This window comes from Pleurodeles waltl, chromosome 7, assembly GCF_031143425.1.
Source record: "Pleurodeles waltl isolate 20211129_DDA chromosome 7, aPleWal1.hap1.20221129, whole genome shotgun sequence".
In the NCBI taxonomy this organism is placed as follows: Eukaryota; Metazoa; Chordata; class Amphibia; order Caudata; family Salamandridae; genus Pleurodeles; species Pleurodeles waltl.
Genome location: NC_090446.1, coordinates 298,481,462 through 298,496,672, shown reverse-complemented (window position 1 = coordinate 298,496,672; position 15,211 = coordinate 298,481,462). Strand labels below are relative to the sequence as shown.

Sequence of the window (15,211 nt, the reverse complement as noted above, 5' to 3'; positions counted from 1 at the left end):
ATGATAAAAAAAATGAAAATTATTACTTCAGCCTTCTGGCAAGGTCAGTTCCAGGTCATATTGTAAAGTTCAAGATCTGCCTGCTTGGACCCATGCATTACACTGCAGTCAGCCAAAATGCACTCAACTTGCTGATGAAACAGCTCTGGTGCAAGTGAATTCAGCTCAAGGTTGTTATAAAAATGCAGCCTCTTCTTCTGCCCACAAAAATGGCCAGGTACCCTAGTAGTGATATGCCTCCGAGTTCACTGATTCCCATATGGGTCTGGCTGGCCCTCTTTGCTGTGTGCTATTTGATTGGTTCATCATGTGGGTGTTCCAGGAGGGAGAGGGCAATGGGGGTCCAAGAAGTCAAACATACTAAGCCCATCCTCCAAATAAATGTTCAGTCTACAAAAAACTACTATCCATTAAGTCTTAGATCTGTACAAGCAGAAGATGAACCTCACTTCATCCTGGCTGCTCTCTTGTGTATCTGCTGGTTTTAATGGGTGTCTACTGATTATTCGAGTCCTTTTTGAATGGAAGGAGCAGTCAGAAGACTTACACTTGCCCTGGCTCTTTATTCTCAATGGTGACAATTCCGTGACATGTGGCCCTGATTTGACTATGCCCCTACGCCACCAAAAGATCTTGCCACTGCAGTTCAGCTTGCATCTGTTGTATATGTGGACTGGTCTGTGAGTTTTGAAATGCCAACATCTTCATAAGACATAATAAATGCCATGCACCAATCGTAAGCACACCGCCTCCATTCCCTTTCTGGTATTTACCATAGTCAAGAACACAAGAAGGACCTTTCCCACAGTGGTGTCTCTGATCAGACTGTTACGTACTATGTCTGTGGAAACTAGGCTCATGTGAACCTATTTAAGGACTTGTATGGAACCTGTGTTCCATGTTGTGTCCACAACTAAACATGACCAGCCCTGCACAGGAGTCAGACTAAAGAGATTTCAGAGGCTGCTTCGATTGTTGCAAATTCGACTGCTAGTGGTCCCCCAGAGTTGATTATGGCTCAGTTTGTAGCTCAGCAAGCTGTTACATTACAAAGCAGAATGGCCCAAGACTCTGTGTTGGCTGCTGAATTAGACATGTGTGCTATATTTGACATATGAACAAATTGAAATATGTGAAAGTGTAAAGGAATTACACACCTTTATTGACAGTTTCAGGTTTGCATGGTGGAATCTTGGGTCATTGTTGTAATTAATTTTTGGGCGCTGGGGTATGAAAATACTGTAAGTAGTTTTGATCAATATTATTGTCCTGCGGATTTATACTCACACCGGAGTGGGTATTGCTTTTATGGTAGTATAATTAGAAGCACGGCTACTTCTGTGTTTTACCCACTGACGTTTTACTGTGATGATTCTGACAATGATTTTGATATTGATAAGAAATTTGGTGATGGAAATTTAGAGTGTTAAGAAGGCAGTGAAGAGCAAGAAGTGTACTGATTAGTGAAAATTGAGTTGTGTACTTGTAAAAAGAACTAGCCCAAGGGGGAGGCATTCTGAACATTTCAAAGGCATTTGACCTGTCTTAGCATAACTATAACCTGCTACTGCCAGACTTGTTTGCTCATGATAACATTGCCCACATGATGTGCCCATCTATGGTGGCGAGAAGGTCGGCACAATGGCATTCAAGACTTGAGGTTGTGAGTTAACTTGCTCAACTGAGCACCATTTACATTTTGCTACTCGTTGTAAGCATGTCTTGCTTCTCATGAGCTCAGTTAAGGCACCTGTTGGTATTCTGGTGAGAATTATGCTATGTGACCACAACTCGAAACCTGCGTTATTGCAGTGTAAACTTCCCTCTTTTGCTTAGAGAGCTTGTCTTCAACACTGTTTTCACACAGAGATTTCCTTGTTGGATGACTGTGATACTCAGACCATTGTTTTTTTTCTTTTATCAATAAACCTTTTCAGACTCAACCCTGTACATAAGAAGTTCTCTTGGACAAGAGTGATTAGTCTATTTTGATTGGTTGAAATGTTGCTCTGGGTATATAATACAATCTAGTTAATGAAGAAACGAATCAGTACATCTTAGCTATAATACGGTACAGAAGAGTGGCAACTAGATTCAACATGCACTTAATCTACCCTGGAATTATGTACTTAGATAGGTCGAGCTAGCCCTGTTTGAATCCATGATAATGGATTGAGCAATGCACTAAAGCAAATGGCAGAATTGAACACCCTAGGCTTTAAAGATTTCTAGGAAAAGATCACTGTGCTCAAGTCAGGGCTATAAAGGTCAAATTAATTCAGGAAATATCAATCTGGGGTAATTAGCTCTATTGTTCCTTTCAAACAGACATTGAGACGTAAATCAATGAATATTACGGAGTCACTTTTCCCAGTAGAACGTTTAAAAGGCACCCTAACCTCCATTACTATTATGAATCCATACCAATGACAGAATGTATGCTACACAAAAACCTCTACCATAACGGTTATTCTAAGGCATACACAATTCATAAGAAAATCAACATTTTCACACAAACAAGACCCTCAGGGTCTCTTAGATCCTGGCTGGTTGGTGGGCCCACAGTCATACTGGAGGTCGTCACCTTCACCAACCTGGCCATGGACCGCCCACCATAACTAGTGATCCAGCCATGATGGCAGGGATCGTTTTGACAAAAGTGCTTCTGCCATAATATTGGGAGCACTTGCACCAAAACATAATGATGAAGTCATCGTGGTAAGTTGTCCTTTTTTGTTGTGCAGAAACAAAACCCCAAAGTGGGAGTTTACATCTTCAGAACATACTTACCCCTGACACCCACGAGTTGGTTATTTTCTCTGCTAGTGAAACAGGACAGTTCTGGGCATTATAACTACCCATCAGTAGGCCCCCTTAAATAGGATAGGGATTCTGACGTAGTCACCTGCTGACCACATGACAGATGGGCCACAGGGTCATAGGATTCCGCTGGCGGACTGAGACCAGCTTCTAGAAGCAGAAACCTCTGGGTTCCCTAATTGAAGGCAGGGGAAACACAGGATTGATGGGACACACTTTCTAAAAAGCAGCAGATTTACTTGTAATGGCTTGAGGATATGAATTTACAAATGGAGAATGGTTAACTAGCAAACAGGAAGAGCGCTGCACTGTAACTGCCTATACCAAAATCCTAAAGGCTGCCATTCTGCATACAGAAAGTGGATCCAAACATGGAAAGGCTGCAAACAGGCTCCAGCCATTCAATGAAAATACTGCATGTGATTTAGTCAGTAAACCTTGTAGGCCCCTAATAACTTGATGAAAGAGAACATAAAACGAAGGAAACATCTAAAAAACGTAAGTTTGAAGATACAGCTTTCTGAACGTAAGGCATTTCAGACTCTGGCAGGACATAGGGAGTTAGAATGGAAACCAGGTTCAAGAGGTTTTAATGGAAACAATGTTACATAGGCCTAGGAATGTGATAAAGGCACGCTCCTTCAGAGTCAAGCTGGTAGAACAAGGAGTAGGCAGTGTGGCTTTGCTTGATGTCAGGGATTTGATGGGGCTACAGATATTGACCTCTCTGGATTTCAATGATTTGTTAGACTTCCAGGAGAAGATCTGGGCTCAGTTTGTTCCAGTGGAGATGTCTTGGGTATAAAGAACTTTATTGTGGTCTCCTGGACAGAAATCTGAACAAGTGGAAAAGGTCAGTCACCAGACTGGCCTCTGTATTGTGGATGGCTCACATCAGACTGAAGTTTCAACAGAAGGCCATGACAGTGGGCTTTATGAATGTATTTGGCACCACATTTCAGCTGGTGGCTGGGTATTACTCGCAGGGCTTTTTAACAATATGCAACTCTGAAGGTGGGTCTGAAATGACTGTGCCCCGGCCTCAAGTGTCTTTCACTAGCATGGATATCTCAGCAGTTCTTGTCAAGAATGAACTACTCTGATACATACTCTAATAAGTAATCAGAAAATAACCAATTTTGTTATCCTTCATGAACTGAATGTTTTTCATAACTAAAGAGAACAACAATCGACTGCTGGGTAAACCTAAACAGAACAAATCAGAAAACGTACAACATGACATTTCAGAGAACTGGAGCGATAGAGCCCTAGTGTGCACAGCATGCAACATATGTCGACCAAAAACAGTCCTGTGCGGTCCGCTCAATCAAGCAGTCTAATGAGTTATAAGGGCGAGGGGAGTATCGCACACTGGGAGGAGGCAGGTGTCTGCCACTGAAACCCTGATATCTATCAGCTGAAGAAAACGACATACTGGCGGTAGAAGGCGCCTAAAGCGTAGGCGCGAGGATCCCCAACAAGATGGGCTGCAGAATATCAATTTGTTTGCCTAGGTATGTTGGTTTCTACAAAATATTTGAACACCAGTCACTACAAGAACTTTTATAGATATGGAAGTGTGTGAGTTTTCTGAGAGCCAAAAAATGCGAATAACCATTATTGAACTCCATTATATATATATATATATATATATATATATATATATATATATATATATATATATATACACATTCTCCATACATACTGAGTGTTTCTTAAAAACATACTCGGATTTTACTCTTGACAGATCGACGAGCCCAGAGAAGGTGTTAAAAAAAGCTGTTAATCCCGAGACTAAATAGGTGTTTAGTTTATAGCAGTACATTTAAATAAAAAAAGACTAAACATATGCAAATTACACACCTACGAATGTGATGCCTGGAAATGTTACACTTACCTCTAAAGCAATAAGCAGTCTTCATTATTACGCAGCTGTAATCAGGGCCACTGAAATTATGAGGCAGAGGAAGGCTGAATTATGCAGCAGGGTTTACTAAACTATGTGACAAGAAAAGGCAAATTATGCGGTATAATGCAGCACATTTTGTGATAGTATTATTTCTAGGCCCGGGTGAAGCTTGTGGAGTTTCGCTCTGTGGAATTCTGCAGAGTTACACAAAAAGTCTGAGATTCCATAGGGTTCCACAAGTGTGCTGGATTCAGGTGCGTTGCACTATGCGCTGATTTTTAGTGCCAGGAGCTTGTTCTGTAAAATCAGCACAAACTGCACCACCCGGTATGACAGGGTGCTGGTTCTACTCAAGCAACATCTTTCTGAACACAAACGGTTGCGAACTGCTGCGACTGCCCACATTCACAAATCTAGGGGACGGAAATTCTCGCTCGTGTTCGCCAGCGTAATGTCGGTGAGCTGCGTGTGGAAAAAAAACTCTACCACAAGACTGTTGGCGGAGTTTTGCCAAAACTCCGTGCTCCAAGCAGAACGTGGAGTGGGCAGCACCCTGCAAACTCTGCCGGCAGAGCAGAATTTTTCACCCACCCCTAATTATTTAGTTAACTTGTCATTTCTACACTAGTTAACACAGTATAAGTTGCCCCTCAGAAATAATAATAATGTAGTAGTAAGCAACAGAAAGGGGATCAGTCCATCTTTGCAAAGGGCTTACCACTGTGCAGCAACACATGTAGCTGCATTTTTGTAACTTTTGAACTTTTGTGTTAGAAACTATTTTGTTTTGTTAAAATCTGCACAATACGCAGCTGATGATGATTTATGTGGCAAACATGGCAAATAATTATGAGAAAAACGCCACAGCCTCGCAATTGAATTCTAGTAGCCCTGGCTAGACACTTCTCAACATTATATAAGGATTACATAAGCATATGTTCAGCCTCATGCTAAAGCTCTGTCTTTAAAATAAGAAAAAAAGCAGAAACTGATGGTTAGACTGCTTGAATTTATCTCTTCAAGTTTCACTTGTCTCTTTGTTTTTCTCACTGAAAATCACTGCACTGTATCTCTTGAAAATCTTAATTAGTAATAGCAAGAGCTGAAGAATATTTGTTTGAATGCTTACATGATTTGGGGACATCAGTAACGTATGTTAACCGCATAACAGCTGGTCACACCCAAGCCCTTTTTTTTGCCTATTTGGAGTAGTTTGTGCTTAGGCCTCCATAATTTTTCCACATAAGGCACCCACCCCAAATTTGTGTCCCTTTTTCCAACATCCTGGAAGGTACTTGGGGTTTGTGGGTTTGCCAGTTGAAGACAAAGAAACTAGCCAAAATATAGCTAAATGGTGAGTTTTTCGGGAAAAACAGAAAAAGTGCTTTGAATAAAAGTGTCTGCTTTTTTCATAAAAATGAAGTACATGAACAGTTTAATGTGCTAAAGTCTCCATCTTTCAGGAGTATGCAAGCTGCATTCAAAGATCTAATTTTGTACCACAGTTTTGGCATTTTTTTTAAAGAGGTAGCCCATTTTTTTCCTTTTTTGTGCTTTCAGCCTACTTCCAGTTTGTGGTGGAAGCCCATGTGAAACCCATGAGTGATCCAGGAAAGCTATACATTTCTGAAAGGTAGACAAAATTCCAAATGCAGCAAGGGGTCATACATGTAAATTCATCAAGGTTTCCCCCCCAAAAAGTGACTGTTGATATAAAGGAATATAAAAAACGAGTAGGAAAAACAGACATTTGTGACAGTGTTTTCATCTCTAACTTTTTGTCACAATGGCCGATTCACAAAAACAATGTACCATTATGTTTACTGGACCCCTATGGTTGTGGGGATGTAAAGAGTTTGCAGGTTCCCCAAGAAACTGGGGTACCCAGTGCCAACAACTGAGCAGCACTGTACAATGGTTTTTCATTGTAGACCGATTGATATGGTGAAATATGTAGACTGAAAAATAGGTATCAAAGTCACCTCTGTATTTCTGAAATGGGCACAAGATATGACGTTTAGGAGCAGTATTTAGTTGTACATCTCTGAATTTGTGGGTACGCATACAAGCATATGATTTAGAGGGTATGTTTCAAAATGTCTTCTTTCTTACACATTGGCATATGTACGGAAGGCACAAATGCAGTGAAATCCAATTGGTAATATCAAAGATCATACTATTCTATGCTCCTAGATGTCTTCAGATAAACTAGGTACCTCACTTGTGCAGATAGGCCTAGTCCCTGTGACAGGAACCAGCCCAAAAAGCAACATGGATACATCCAATTTTTCCACTCAAAACTGACCTGCTGTTTCAAAAGTAGGGAGCTGTGGATTTTGAGCAGTAGCTCAGCGGGCAACTAGAGAAAATGAGCAAACCTGTACAGATTTGAAAACTAGACACCTAGAGAAATCTAGGATAGGGTGACTTTCATGGCTCTCACCAAGTTGTTTTGCGCATAATCCCTTGCAAACCTGAAACATTGACTGAAAAAACACATTTTCCTCACATTTCTTTGATGAAAATTTCGGAATCTACAGTCAGTCACAAACTTCCTTCCAGCCAGCATTCCCCTAAGTCTTCTGATAAGAATGGCACCTCACTTGTGTGGGTAGGCTTACTACTTGCGACAGGAACTGGACTAGAATGCAACATGCATACATCACATTTTTCCACTCAAAACGGACATGTTTTCAGCCAAGTGGTTAGCTGTGGATTTTGAACCCCTATTCAGGGAGCACCTAGGGAACCAGCAAACTTGCTCTCTTTTACAAACTGGACACCTAGTGGAATCCAGGGCAGGGTAACGTGGGTGGTTCTCTCCATGTTGTTTCCAGAATTTCTTGCAAAGCCCAAATACTTTGTCTAAAAACAAATTTTCCTCACCTTTCTGTGATGAAAAGTTCTAGAATCTGTGGGGAGCCACAAACCTCCTTCCCTGCTTCCATCAAGCATTCCCCTAAGTCTTTCAATAAAAATGGTACCTCAGGAATGTGGATAGACCTAGTGCCCTCAACAGAAAATGACCCAAAATGCAACATGTAAAAATCACTTTTTTCCACTCAAAGCTGACCCATTTTTTGCACAGCGGGTAGCTGTGGATTTTAAGCCCTAACTCAGGCAGCACCTAGTGAAACCTAGAAAATGTGCAAACTTTTTAAAACTAGACAACTAGGGGAATCCAGGTTGGGTTGCCTTTTGTGGATCCCATGAGTTTTTTTTATCCACAATGGAAACCTCAAACCTTTCCTGAAATCACAAATTTTCCTTACATTTCCGGAATCCACAGGAATCTACAAATTTCCTACCACCAAGCATTGACCAATTTATGCCCAAAAAAATGTTGCCTACTTGTTTGGCTCGGTCTAGTGCCCTCAAAAGGAACGGATCAAACCAAGATAAAAGGGAGCCCTTGCGTGGAGACTCCTATTGACATTGGTTTGATCCGTTTCTGTTGTGGGCCCTAGGTTAAATACTTCACCAGTGGCCAAAAATGACATTTTTACCTATAAGCAGATCTGACACGTTGTGGATTTCACTCCTTAATTTATTCAAGATAAAATGTTAGCTATGTTGAAGGTATACAATGCTCTATTATGACGAGTTAAACAAACATTGATGTCTGCACTACTGTTTCGCTCAGGAAAACAAAAGGAATTGTTTGTCTGCAATGAACGGTGAAACATTTCCCTGCTGCCAAATCCTTCCCTTTACTTCATATTGCCCGAGTAATCTGTTAAACTGCACCAGCCTACAGTACAACTAACAAGAGGGAATCGGATCTAAGAGTACTGGATGGAACATAGATAACATAAGATCTGGATTAGAGTAGGGTACAAGAATATCATAAACAAAATGTAATATTTGGTTCTAAATACCATTAACAAACATATCATCCTGTTAGGGTTAATAATAGAAATTCTACATCCAACGGGACTACATGCACGCGAACAATACTTAGGACAAGTTTTTTCTGTTAGTCAATCTTTTTGGTAGCCATTTTCTGACATACAGCATTTGATTAGATATAAGTGGCAAAGGCTATAAAGTTGATAGAGCTTCTACAAATGAAATATTAACCAATGTAGGAAGGTATACTGGAAGAAGTTCATCCAGTGGATCTCAGACAGATTTAGCAGTTCCCCTGGAAATCAGAAGATTCCCATTATCACCCAACTCAACATCAGACATTAATTTATCAGATTTTTGCAACAAGATAAATTGTTTTGAAATAGAGGTAGGAGGAATTCCCTGATGCCCACCGCTGTCCGAAGCAAGACGCCTTGTTTTATGCATATCCCTGCATTTTTGTTGACATCCAACTCTGGTAGGCATTAATGCTGAACAGCTTTGGCCACCGCCCAAGTGACATAAAAAGTTTAAATAGTATTTAATGCCAATATTGTACAAAATAATATATACAGGAATTCATATTTATTAATTCATTAAATGACATAAGTGAATAAGAGAACATAATTAGCGTGTTTTCACTTTTTTCCGCCTTGTCTAGAGACACCAGCTTCTTGTAATCACTAAACATAATGATATATATAAATATAATTTATTTAGATATAAAAGTCTTTGAGTCACCTGCCCATTTAGCCATTGCTGTGCCTAAGTGTCATTCACATTCTGGGTCCACCCTCTGTGGGAGGAGGGTGTTTGGGGCGTTACCCCACCAAATAAATGTATTTTCTGCTAAATAGTTGGGTACAGGTGTTTTCATTTGGGTATAGTGAGCTGTCTGTCGAATATCACTAGTAATATTTACATACACACAGGTAAAAAAGCACACATTCTCTCTCCGTCTGTTTTCAAAGTCTTCAAAATGTTGGTTATTTTACTAAATATTGTGTTTTCCCTCACTTACAACCCCTGCAAATCTGGAGTGCTCTCCATTTCTACCTCCTCTGAAGTCCCTCTCACGTTCCCTGCTTGTTGTATAATGTTAAAATTAATTCTATTCATAAATGACATTATATGCAAAAAATATATTATATGCCAGTGTGATTGTTTGAAAATCTGACGCTCACGCTCCCCTTCTTACTGACCAAGAAACGCCCCTGGTGGCAATGGACCAGCCCCCTTCACACATTGCCTTTGTTAACAGCGCTAATCACATTTTGCATCATCTCACATGACAGTCACTCTGCCTTTGGGGAAAGACATTTCGCCTGTTTACTGTCTGCATCCATGCTGGGAGCACCAAATAGAGAGGGGAAGGCTGCTTCTCTGGCTACAGCAACTACACAGACTGCACACCAAACTAGCAAGGAGCTTGGAGCTGTGGAAGCATGAGGCCGGAATTATTAGCAAAATGACACACACAGCAGGAGACTGCAGCGGCATGGCACTTACCAATGGAGAAACATCCGCGGCACTCTCTGATGCCAAGCGCTACCCAAGGTACACTGCATCCTCCCCTTTCCACTGCGTGTGTCTGTCTTCTGTCCTCTCAGCTTTGGCTACATTGCTGCCAACTTTTCGAGGTCCATTCGTGATTTGTTGTTTCAGTGTTTTTTTTCACTGAATTCTGGGACTTGTAGTCCTTTTTTATAATGGACTAAGGAATACTACAAGTCCCAGAATTCAAATAAAAAACCTGAACTGTAGCAGGTTGAGAAGCAGGGCAGCCTGTAGTTCGGCGTTACAGTTCCCACTAATCCCCATTCGTCCTGTTTTGAAAAAATGCATTACTACTCCCCCAATGTAGCCCACACCCTATAATGTAAGACAGTAGCTTTGCTACACCGGAAGAGACCCACAAACAACACAAAATGGTGCTGTGTCACAGGCCGCATGCATACATGCACAGTATATTCGTGCGCATGACCCATAGCCAAGCATACAAGGGTGTGTTACTTGTGAACTCTATGTATGCAATATGTGTGTCTTTATCCCCCTTTATAAAATTAGGACTATAAATTCCGGGATGAAAAGAAAAAACAGGGAGTGGATGGGCTACTCCCACATGATCCTGGGAGTCTAGAGAACTCTGTGCCAGGGAGCTCCTCTCCTCTAAAGTGACTGGTTTTAAAGTTTGCAGAAGGAAAGTCTTACACCTAAAATAAACTCCACCCCAAGAAAAAAACAAGAACATTAGCCAGCTGGAGGAATCCAAGGATGAACGTTGGCAATTGTGCTGGAAAATCCAGGACAGGCACAGTCTCAGTAAGGCTGCCTCGGCTGGGAAAAGTCAGCAATATACAAACACCCCATATTTGCTTTAACATAACATTGAAAGCCTTCAAATGAATTAATGAGATGTATTATAGTTTCCAACAGTGTATTAATGTTCACGCATTTATCTGGGCTCCCACCCAATTAATCATAATGGGAAGCTTTTGTGAAGCGCGCTGTCTAAACCCAGCACAAAAAACATGTTTTCAGTCGTCGGTGCTCAAAGAAATTATGGATTAACACTTTGATTTGCATTTTTAGATGATGTGGCTACATTGTAATCTGCTAGGGTCTGTGCTAGAGGAACGCTCACTTTGCTGCAGTGCAAGTCTAAAACGTCTCAGTGATAATTATGTACTCTGGACAACGAAACGTATGGCTGTGGCAACGAGGAGAGCATGTACTGAGGTGAAAAAGTAGTAAAGAACTGCAAAATAATTTCTGGCTCACCATTTAGCACACGGATCTCCTCCTAGCCCGTTCAAGAAAATAATGTAAAAGAAATGAAAAATAAAAATAGAAATTTTAAAAGCTGGAGCGCCTATTGAGACCAAATAGAAGTACAGAAAAGGCAAAATCATTTCTGGTTCAACAGACGGCATGTACATCTCTTATCAGTCCATTCAAGAACATCTAATCTAAAAGAAATCTATAATAGAAATTCAAATCTTAAAAGACAAAAAAAGAGAATAAAACTTGAATAAACGAGAAAGCATATGGTGCGCACACCCACATGGTGTAAAACAAATTATGCATAAACACATATTTTCAGAAGCATGACCACCCAGGAAATGATAATGTATTTTATGACTTCCTTGTTACTCATTGTGGACTTTTTGTGGGTTCAACACACTGAAAAAGCCTCAAGAATCTTTAGAAAATTTAATAGCAAAATCTGAAGGTTCAATAATGGGAATTGAATGAAATCACTATATTATGTCTTCACGGCTATGCAGACAACTTGTTAAGGGAAAAAAGGGGGGGGTGGATCTAGGCAACTGCTGGAAAAAAGGGTCCTCCATTATCTCATCTCCTTCTTCACTAGAAAAGCTCAGATAGCAGCTAGTGTAATACAACAGCTTTAGTGAAATATTCACATACATACTTAGCTTCTCTTCAGGCACCTCACACTTGGAGAATAAGAAGTGATATTCTACTACAGACATATTGCTGCGTGATCCAATGTGTAAAATAATTCAGGCCCCTGGAAGAAAAGTCAAACAATGAGTCCTTCACCTTAAGAAATGGGCCACCCAGCCACCTAGAAAACATGTAAGCCAAAATGACCTGAAATAAGGACAATAAGAATTTGTTTTCCATAACTCTGGAATTATTGATTAGTGCATGTTTGCTTTATTGGTTGTGATTTAACAACCGTTATTTCATCTTTACATCTACTGCATCTGTTTGCGTTTTTTTGCATTTTATTAATCTGTTTGGACCTTGTACACCTAAAGCCTGACTCTTTCCCATTATTGTTTTTGGACCAGTCACCTAGCGGTTCATTCAGAAAGTTCTGTAGTTGCTAAGTCAAAACTTTGCACCATATTGTAATTGCTTCTTTATAGCACTTACTACCTCTGACAAGGCTTTGACGTGCTTTGTTAAGAGTCATATGCTACTTCGCAACCCATGGTTAGTGGTCAATCCAGTGATTTTTGGTTAGTGTGATTGGTCTCCTGCTCTCAAGGAAACCATTCCATGCATTTGTTTCATATTTGTGTGGGAGATTTCATTAATAGGAAGTATTGTGTGCTGATAATGTAGAGGCTTCATACTCGTTGGGATCACTTTCTGGTGCACATGCATGTCCTTGCCAGCTCCCTTTCTCCTTCTGACCGCCGTAAATATCCTGTTTCGTTAGCCCTCAGCATCCACCTCCTAAAACGGGCCTACAGGCCCAGGAAGCCCTTAAATCTTTAAATTAGTTTTTTTGTCTTGTTTGCTGTTTCCCTCCAACCTCTTCTTTGAGCTTGGGTAGCTAGTGCCTCAATGCTTCCCGTGAGTGATGAACATCATGTCTCTGACTAGGTGCCGCATCCTACCTGCATAGCCCCTGAATCTCCGGCTCGTGGTATGGTCATGCAGCGCGTGTCAGAACTATGTGTGTTATTATCAGTCCCTTTGAGATATTTCTTATGTTCACAGTGTAAATGAGCTTGTATGGTTAAAAAACCAGACAGGAAAGACTTTTGAATACCACAGACAGTAAGATTTGCACTAGATAAAGATGGAGCCGTTCTCATATATCCTTTTAATAAACTGAAAATTAGCAGAAAGGAAGGGTCAGTGTCTAGGAATGCTCCAACTTTCTCACCGTTCTAGTCATTAAAATGGAATTTTCTAGGATAACCGCGGTTGGTATGCCCTTCTATATACAAAGCTCCTGGAGTTCAGATGAGACCAGATATGTCTCCTCTCACTAATTAATGGCAACCCTTATAAAAGTGGAATTATAATCTCCTCTCCTTTAGAAAGGCGTGTCACTGACCCTCTGAATGTTGTCTTTGTAATAAACAGCAGAATGTGAACATGTTGTTAGAAGAGAACTATACAGGGATTTCCTGCATACAATGTATTTGGGCGACACAGTCTTCGTTCTCTGATGTAAGATTGTCTCCTAGAAGACCAGGAGAGGACACTGTTGCTGTGTGCTAAAACATTAAAACAGAGGGCTAAAAACATGTTCTATTTGTGTCCTTCTTTAATGCCATGTGTCTAATTTTGTGCCTCGTGTGTACATATGCCCTCATTTTTATTCGCCAAGCTTGCTGTGTTCCTGTCTTTTTTTCCCCGAAGCTTGCAATACAGTTCATCGACATAATAGTCTAAGAACATGGAAGTCACAGAAAGGGCAAGTTGCACAGGTACAAAGCACAAATATATGTAATTAATAAAGGTAATCCATTTAAAACACCTCCCCATGCATGATTTATTTCTGTTTCGAGAGGTAGCGCTGGGATCAGGGATGTTCTGCTGAGGTAAGATTGGCTCCCCTATAACATTACGGGAGAAATTGAGGCTGTCCTTTCAGAACAGTTCCCCTACAGAGTCTCCGGAGATGGATGCATAGCAGAACAGAGGTCATTCTCACAGGAGCCCCTAAGTCTAGCTTCAGCTTTAATCCTCAGAGCTTCTCCAGTGCAGCCTCCCACAGCCTGATCTTGGCATGAGCCAAGGGGAGGGCCTTCAAAGCTCGGAGCAATCCTGACATAGCCGTACCCTCCACCAAGCTCTGTCACGGCTGCCTCACGCCGAGCACTTTATAACGGAGTGAAGTGACATGCTCTGCTGTGCTTTTAGTAATGAGAATCTCATACCTCTGAAGGCGAATCACAAAACTAGAGATGTGCTAGTGCTGATCAGGCACTCCTGGTGCTTCTGGGGTTCTGGCAATAAAGGCCAGAATCCCATGGTCATGTTTAATGAGCTGTATCTTTATGGTCAAACAAGTGACTGAGGTTAGGTTAATGGGCATAGACCCATGATGCTCACATGCTGTTTATCACCTACAGCATTAATGATGCAGGCTCAGTATAACCCTAAATGTTTTACGCTGTTCAGGTCTAGCATGGCATGGCGCCTCAGTTGGTTCATCATTTTCATATCATGTTGAGCTGGTCTCACCTGGAATATATGGGTCAACTAGTGTTTGCACAATAATAAAATTCAAGATGTTAGTGGGCAGTTAATGGGCTCAAAAGTAAGGGGATACCGTGCACCTTGTAATTACACACTCATGATGCTTGGGTGATGTCATAATTACAAAGCATTATGCATTCACGTTCTTCAGAAGCATATTATCCGTGTACTCTGGTGCTGTGCACAACCAAAGGACCACAAGGTGCTCCTGTGTAATAAGTGAGAAAAAGCATGTTGATTATTGGCAGGTCACGATTACGAAAACGTAGTGCTGGTGGGGTGTTCAAAAATAGAATTCTGTGGTATTAAACACTTAATCACTGTGTGACAATTGCCAGAGAAAACATGGGACTGTTGTGATGTCATGACATTCATGATACGTCACAACTATTTGCAAATCTAAATATCACTGTGATCCCGCACATACTAATGTGCAGAGCGTTGGTGCCTGCCGTGATTTACATGGAACACTTGATCCTGACACATGCAACTGTGCATTGCTGGGTAAATTACCCAACCCACCATAGCTGATATATATATATATACATATATATATATACACACACACACACACACACACACATACATGTATAGAGGTGCAGCATTCGGCTCCAAAGCACAATTGGCACCTGGCTTCTAAACAACTTCTAAAAAGTACTA

The 15,211-nt window shown here is 40.9% G+C and overlaps 1 protein-coding gene across 1 annotated transcript in view; it reads right to left on the bottom strand.

Moving 5' to 3' along the window:
- DLGAP4 (DLG associated protein 4) overlaps nt 1–15,211 on the bottom strand; it is a 1,552,488-nt gene that overhangs the window by 186,537 nt on the left and 1,350,740 nt on the right. The gene's annotated exons all lie outside the window — the stretch shown is intronic.